Source organism: Carassius carassius, chromosome 50 (assembly GCF_963082965.1).
Source record: "Carassius carassius chromosome 50, fCarCar2.1, whole genome shotgun sequence".
Taxonomy (NCBI): Eukaryota; Metazoa; Chordata; class Actinopteri; order Cypriniformes; family Cyprinidae; genus Carassius; species Carassius carassius.
This window is the reverse complement of record NC_081804.1, coordinates 3,138,017-3,146,169: the sequence shown is the minus strand read 5'-3', so window position 1 is coordinate 3,146,169 and position 8,153 is coordinate 3,138,017. Positions and strand designations below refer to the sequence as shown.

The window sequence follows — 8,153 nt, the reverse complement described above, 5'->3', positions numbered from 1 at the left end:
TTATTTTTGTTTTATAATAAAGTAACTTAAGTATTATTACTATTACTGTTTAATTATTTACTTTATAACGTCAACAAGTAACTTATTTATGATAATAATTATTATTATTATTATAAAACTTAATTAAAATTAATTAGTAATGAAATTAATGAAATTAAAAAATACTTAATGCAATAGAATTGTTCTATAAAATATTGCTTTATTTCTATAATATTAATAAGTAACTTACTGATAATAATAACTATAATAATAATAATTTTACTCTATAGTGCAATACAATTGCTCCATAAAAAGATATAATATACTATTAATGAATATATAATAATATTAGTAAGTTACCTCTGTACAATAATAAAATATTTTATAATCATGTTTTATATTTGTTTTATAATATCAATTTGAAGCATATTGATACTAACAAATTAATAGTTATAATATCTTTATTATGTAAAGTAGCTTACACTTACTAATACAACTACTACTGCTAATAACATTAAAACAATGTTACACTAAATTAGATACTATTTATATCTATCTTTCATTTCTTTATGATATTAACCAGTAACTTAATAATACAGGTAACTTTATAGCTTAAAGTATTTTTGGAGTACTCTGCTGTGGAGTTATGAAATGATGGTGGAATCCTTACATGAGGGATTTTTCTTCTTCAGTCCTGTAGCTCTCTCATCTAGCAGGCGTGAGCTCTCGTGTGGGCACAGTGCGAAACCCCCAGAGATTTCACGGAGCTGCGGGTACGGCGTGGGTGAGGCCCGGCCCGGCCGCTCCATCTGTTAATCTCTATTTCCAGCCCTGAGATCCGGATCCAAATCAAAGCAGGGCTGACAGGGCCCTCGGGCGCCTCTCATATGCTGTGAACTTCAGCGCGCTTTATCATTTCAGACTTCCTCCTGCACCCAAACAGAGCTAATACTGCTCAAAACATATATTTAAATAACTGCACATAGCACTGGCAACACATTTCTCCTCCTCTAAAAAGATATTTCCAGAAAAAAGAGTGTGCAGTGACATCTGTGAAAAACATTGTGTTCAGCGATAAATCAAAGACATGTGGGTGTGTCCTACATTTACCCACCTTATTATGAATTTAAAGAAATGAAAGGGGAATCGTTTAGGTTATGTAGGTCAACGTGCGCACAATAATCACGAGCTGTTGATCCTCGTCATGACTGACCATTCTGCTGATCATCAAGACTTCAGCCTGTCAGAGTGCTCACAACACATCGCTGTAGACAGCATCAGCTCAATAAAAAACATCAGAATGACAGAGTGGATATAGATAAAAGATAAAGATATAGATAAAATAGTCTGCTAAATGCATGAATTTAATTTAATTTAATTTTAATTCCATTATTATTATTATTATTATTATTATTATCATCGATCATATATATGATGGTTAATATAAAAAAAATCTTATTTTTTTGTCCATCAAAATATCACTGCCATATAATAAAAAAGGTGAATTTTAAATACATTTACATAATTGCCCAAGATGCTGTGTTTACTTCTACAGTGAAAAAAAGCAATCAATTAAGAAATATTCTGTTTCTTTATTTAAAATAAATAAATAAGTTAGTCCAACTTCTCTACTGCTTTAATTAGTGATGCTGTTTTATGTTTATTATGTTGCTTAAAACAACAGAACAAATTTATTATTATGCAAACAATGAAAAAAAATGTATTTACAATAAAATTAAAACTTATTTCATTTTTTATACTTACATAATACTTACACACATAACAGTAACATTAAAATAACTTAAAATAACAAGAGTAGGTTAGCTATTTAATAATTCTACATATGTAATAATGGATGGATTTCTGTAGCTGCTTTTCGTATGTGTCTCATCTCATAATTGAGCTGTTGTTGACATCTAGCGATGATTACATTTACTGCACCAGCGTGACGCTTACGTAGCCTTGATGTCACCTACGTTTCTCATACGTCATTACGTTCCCATGATGCACTGCGAAAGTAGGTGAGTTTTTTTTAAAGGCTATTTTTGCTTATTTGTACCTTTTTTAAATAAAACCCTAGATCGATTTTACTCGTGTCTTCTTCGTGTCTCTTCTTTCGCTCGGTCAGCTTGACGTGATCGTCACTTTATCACCGTCTCTGTAAAAGGAGGCGTGTTTGAAGTGATGCTGACTGTGAATCTGGTAATCTTTAGCTTTGCGCAGTGGCAGTATCGTAGCCTATGAGGTTTATCCGAGGCGCGATTATTGCTAATTGAAAACTTTACCCAATACCCCGCCATGACGACTTGAAATATAGTCGGCGTTGGCAATTTTTGACGGTCTTTACGGAGACTGATACACTTGTTCAAAATAGACTATATGTAATTATACTTATAAAATTGTTTAGAGTTAATAGTTATAAGAATAATTCTGTGACAGAACAGTACTGATTAAATTTGAGATAGACATTTAAAACATTTCTAAAAAAAATGTTTTTTTGAAAACTTGTACCGTGTTTATTGTTACACTAAAAAATTGGTTTGTTAGAACTTATACTGTATTTATTGTTACACTTAGTTAATTATGTTACTTTGGTTGAAACAGCAACAATGCTTATCTGTATGAATTCATAGATCTATGGAAATTGGAGGTTTATGGAATCACGTTAAGTTCAATAATAATGAACGCAACTTTGTAAAACTGAACGTAACGTTTTCAGAAAATGTGAAACTTATGCCATTACAATACACAATAGTGGTTCTTTCTAGAGATTCGTTCATTTTCAGTTCGTTCACCAAAATGATTCGTTCAGAATCGTTCACTGATTCGTTCAGTGCTCATTTCTTCGTATTAGTGTGGGATTTATGGCTCTTTGAGGGGATCCGGATCTTCGCGATCCGTTCCTTTCAAAGAGCCGTTCAAAAGAACTCTTTTTAAATATTTAGTCAGTTTTAAGAAGCCAGCATGGGGGCATCTCAGTTTATCCTGGAAATAATCACTGGGAGGAATGATGAGGTGAGATTTGTAGTCAAATAATTAAAACTCAGATATCACACACCAATATCTGAGTTTGAATTATTCTGAAATATTGATTATTACCTCATTTGTCATGTGTGGACTATATTCCATAGGGTTGCACAAATCCCTCTGCTTAGACAGTGACATCACTATTTTGGATTTACCTTTAGTACAAAGTGTGTGTGTAAAGCTACGTTGACTTATGTTATTCATACAATACCTACTCACAAATAAACATCAAAAACAAAGCCAGCTGCAATGAAATTCTGTGCAAAACAGCTTTTACTACAAACACTTCCACACAAGAACATTGTTATCACACAAGAACATTTTGATAGAAAACTAAAAATATTTAAAGTAGATAAAATTCTAATAAATAAAATGGAAATGTCTACATACTACTGTAAACTTTGCAAATAGGACATCAGCCCCTTCAAGTCAATGAACAATAACAAAGTGGGCTGCAATGAATGTCTGTGACAGCTGACAATGACAGAGGCACGCAGGTTTTTTTTCCACTGGAGTCCTACTCACGTGAAGGATGCGTGCACAACTAATAACTAATATCATCACGCTATAAAGGGTTGGCCTGCGCTGGGTGCGCCCCTCCCCCTATAACTGTTCTGTCTCGCGGAGGAGCTCATTTGTGTGCATCTTTGTGAAACACGCATAGGAAAAAAGAACGACAGAAAGAACGGCTCCCCTCCAGCCGCGACTCGGCTCCCATCGTTCATGTTTATGAGCTGTTCAAAAGAATCGGTTCGTTCGCGAACGTCACAACTCTACTTCGTATTACACAAAATAAGCCAGTAGGTGGCAAAAAAAAGAGTGTATTATGTGTTATGTGGCAACGACTGTATTCACTTGTTACTAAAACTGATCTAGTTTTATCAAAATGTATGCATGATCGCATTCAATATGTAAAGTCTAATAAAGTTGTTCGATGAACAAAGCACAAGGTTTTCTTGCCTAATTAGCATTTTAATTGTTTGGTCAGACAGTTTTAGTGGTGGAAATTATGATTCTTTCTAGAGATTCGTTCATTTTCAGTTCGTTCACCAAAATGATTCGTTCAGAATCGTTCACTGATTCATTCCGTGATCATTTCTTCTATTACACAAAATATGCCAGCAGGTGGCAAAAAAAGTGTATGTGTTATGTCTTTAGTCAACGAACGTATTCCATGTTACAACTGATCTGGCTTTATTAAAATGTGTGTAATCGCATTCAATATATAAAGTCTAATTAAGTTGTTCAGATGAACAAAGCACAAGGTTTTCTTGCCTAATTACCATTTTAATTGTTTGGTCAGACAGTTTGGTCCGTGTACCTTCGTATAATTCGTTTTTTAATTTAATATTGAAATCTGAAAAATTAAAAACTGCACGTTTTTCTTTTTTTCATTTGTCCAAACAAAACGAAAAATTAAGACTTCGGCTTCGTTTTTTTCGTTTTTATGTTCACAACTTGAATATCCGATCCCTACATGTGGGCGGTAATGAAACGCCCCCCTCCGCTGATTGGTCAACCAAACATTACAACATATGATAGTCCTAAAGACATAATAGGAGTCCTAGGGATTCTTAACGTGTTTATTTCTACTAAATTTTATCTCTTTCTCTTCATCATTTTGGTCCTTTGGCACACGACTGTTTTATTATAGTACCCACCTATCAAAATCTGTCTGGCAAAGCTGCGCGACTCACTGCAGCGCGGGGAGAATATAGCCTATTTGTAGCGAAGCGCAGATTAATGTCAACATGTAAGGTTAGTCATAACTTTTGTTTTAGACAATATGCTGCACTTTAAACCATGGGGGAACTTAAATAAAATGACAGATATGAATATAAATTAGCACATATATTATTTTTATATTTTGAGTTTTATTCATAGAGCACTTTATGCAAATTTCGGAAATCATAGGTTGTTTTCCCACTAGCATGGGACTAATGGTTCGTCAGAGTGCTTGTTCCAGTGATTGAATTTAGTGAAATGTGAATTCGACGTCATCATTTGAATGTAAACTCATTTGAGTTATAAGAACATATCAAAACCCTGAAATAACACTTCGAACAATAAACCATAGATCAGTGTCAGAAATTACCATTCCCATAAAGGGCACCTGATTTTCTGTTTTCTTTTTTTTCATTTTACCTTTTGTATGTCATATTTAATGTTAAATTTTTACATAAAAAAACATTAGAATAATATGACAATAGGCTGTTACCAATTAAATCAGTATTCAGAGATGATACTTTTATAGATGTATTTACAGTTTAATGCTGATCAGACAGCTGTACGTGCATTTACATAGCAATTACAAATGTATAATGATTTAATATTAATGTTTTATACAACATTTTTAATACAGAAATATGAAAAAAAAAATTATGAAATGAAAATGATACTTGAATTATGAAAGTAATATCACCACTAGGTGGCGGTATTTCATTGTGTTAATAAAGAAGCCTTTTATTCAATCTATTCGTTCAAAATGCTTCATTAATTGATTCAGAAATAAAATCTGTCTCAGATAAAAAAAGTTGCTGTCTATGATAATTGGTCAGTGAATTGTTGTCTATAATAATGGATCTTTCAAAGACTGTGATTCTTTAAGGAACGATGCACCATTCTTTGCTCCTACTGTGAGTCACACAGAGGTTCTGTGACGTGGGCAGCGAAAATAAAAAACTTCTATGCTATCAGTTAGATAGCCAGTACCCAATATTAATTGAATAAGCTCAGACTATTGTCTAAAACTACCTATTGTCTAAAACTACCTCTCTCCACCTTCAATACCACGACTTAGGTGCCCTTGAGCGAGGCATCGAACCCCCAACTGCTCCCCGGGCGCCGCAGCATAAATGGCTGCCCACTGCTCCGGGTGTATGCTCACAGTGTGTGTGTGTGTGTGTGTGTGTGTGTGTTCACTGCTCTGTGTGTGTGTGCATTTCGGATGGGTTAAATGCAGAGCACAAATTCTGAGTATGGGTCACCATACTTGGCTGAATGTCACGTCACTATGTTCACATAAATGAATAGTGGTCTGCGCTTGTCTAATACATTCTCCCCGCGCTGCAGTGCACAAAGTATAGTGCAGGTGCGAAGTAAATTAATATTTACTTGATAAACTACATGTTTCACTGGTAAGTTGCATAATTTATGCCTACACAAAAGAAAGTTCTGTAGGGTTTGCCTTGGTACGGTTTGTGTCAAGCCATTCGTTAATCTGGGCTGCGTTTCTCGATAACGATCGATTTTAGTGCTGAAGACCGTTTTCTACGAGTCATTTTACGATCGTCCGTTATTGTTTCATGTGCGTTTCCCAAAAATGCACTTAACACAGTTGCACGTAGCTGTGCTTTAAAGAGCATATTGCAGGTTAGAAGACCCAACGAGTCAATGTATAGAAAAATAATGTAGGAACTAGATTTTCTGAAAAAAAAAAAATTATAAATACGCTAGTGGCTTCTGGAGTCGTTTTTGTGATAAAATTTTACTTCCGCATCTGAAAATGGGCGTGACGGGCGTGACGTAGCAAGAGGGAGAGCGGTCGATCCAAACAACAGGGGAAAAAATGGACCGCAATGACGTTTCAGACGCTGAGGAAATTGTTCATACTTACTTGTATGACGGACCACAGCCATACAATTATGAACCTGCTAGGCTGCCAAGAGAGCAGGGACAGGCCAGGATTAATGTTAGACAGAACAACGGTCAGAGGAGACAAATTGAGTTTTGGTGTCTTGGTGAGAGACCAGTGTTAGCTTATAGATACACGTTCGCTAACGATATAAACTGTTCTCACAATATTGTACAGATTATTACCATCGTATAACAGTTAATAGCAAACATCGATATCTCCTCACCATCCGCTAGCTGCCTGTCCCCTGAACACAAACGCAGCTAAAACATATATCACACTATTTGATGCCATTGGTATAAGACTGGTATAAGCCTGCACTTAACCAACTAACTCTAGCACTTTTCCTATTCTTGTCTTTTAATTTTACAAAAAAAAAAAAACACCTACCTATGCGTTCTATACTAGACTAACTGAGACTTGCCATGGCACTTGTATACTGTTGTTGTTCTCTTGTTGACCTGACTGCTTCTATTGTTCTCATTTATAAGTCGCTTTGGATAAAAGCTGCTAAATGATTAAATGTAAATGTAAATGACTATCAATATTGATATTTCTTCCATGTCTCAAGGCAATACCGCTACACTGCTTACCAGACATGGGGACTTGTGACTTGGACTCAAGTCGACTCCAGTCGCTATTTTTATGACTTGTGACTTGACTTGACAAAAAATAAAATACTTGAGACTTGACTCGGACTTGGAAGTTAAAGACTCAGGACTTGACTTGACTTGAGACAGGATGACTTGAATGACTTGAGTGTTAATCACATTATGTTTTCAGTTTGAATATAAAATATATAAATTATTTTTAAAAAATAAAATTGATTACTCAGCTGGAGCGCAGGCTGAGAATCGCGTTGTCATGTCATGACATCATCAGTCATGCCCTCTCTACCTTACGCAGACAACGCCCCAACCGCTCCCTGGGCACCGCATTTTGTTTGATTCCATGATGTATTTTACTGAACATGAGTATTTACAATGCAAATCCAAATTATTTTAATTTACTGTTACTTATATCTTGTCTTTTAACTTTATTAAGATCAGATTCTGCAGGTAAAATTACAATAATAAGGTGACTTGACTTGACTTACTACAGGACTTGACTTGACTTGACTTGACATAACTTGTGACTTGACTTGACTTGACTTGCCCAAGAAAAAAATACTTGGGACTTACTTGAGACTTGAAGGTTAAGACTTGAGACTTACTTGAGACTTGCACATGTGTGACTTGGTCCCATCTCTGGTGCATACCGACAGGTTGTCCGCTGGGCCTATGGCATTCTGGGCAGGCACATCAGGAAGCCCTTACCTGCATGTGTTGTGTCAGCCATTAGAAGACAGTTTCTAGAGAGTTACTAGAGGAAGGAGGACTCTATAAAGGTTTTGAATGGCCCAATTTTGTTGACAATCAATAGAAAATAAACAAACAAATCACAAATTGTCGTATAAAACTTTTTATGATCATATATACAATTTAACAATATTTCGGGTATCACACTAAGATTT

General features: G+C 35.1%; 1 non-coding gene across 1 annotated transcript; it reads left to right on the top strand.

Moving 5' to 3' along the window:
- Positions 1–2,190: 2,190 nt before the first annotated feature.
- On the top strand, positions 2,191–2,331 carry LOC132133883 (U4 spliceosomal RNA). The gene has a single exon (XR_009429270.1). It is a non-coding gene; the product is annotated as a U4 spliceosomal RNA (small nuclear RNA).
- Positions 2,332–8,153: the final 5,822 nt, after the last annotated feature.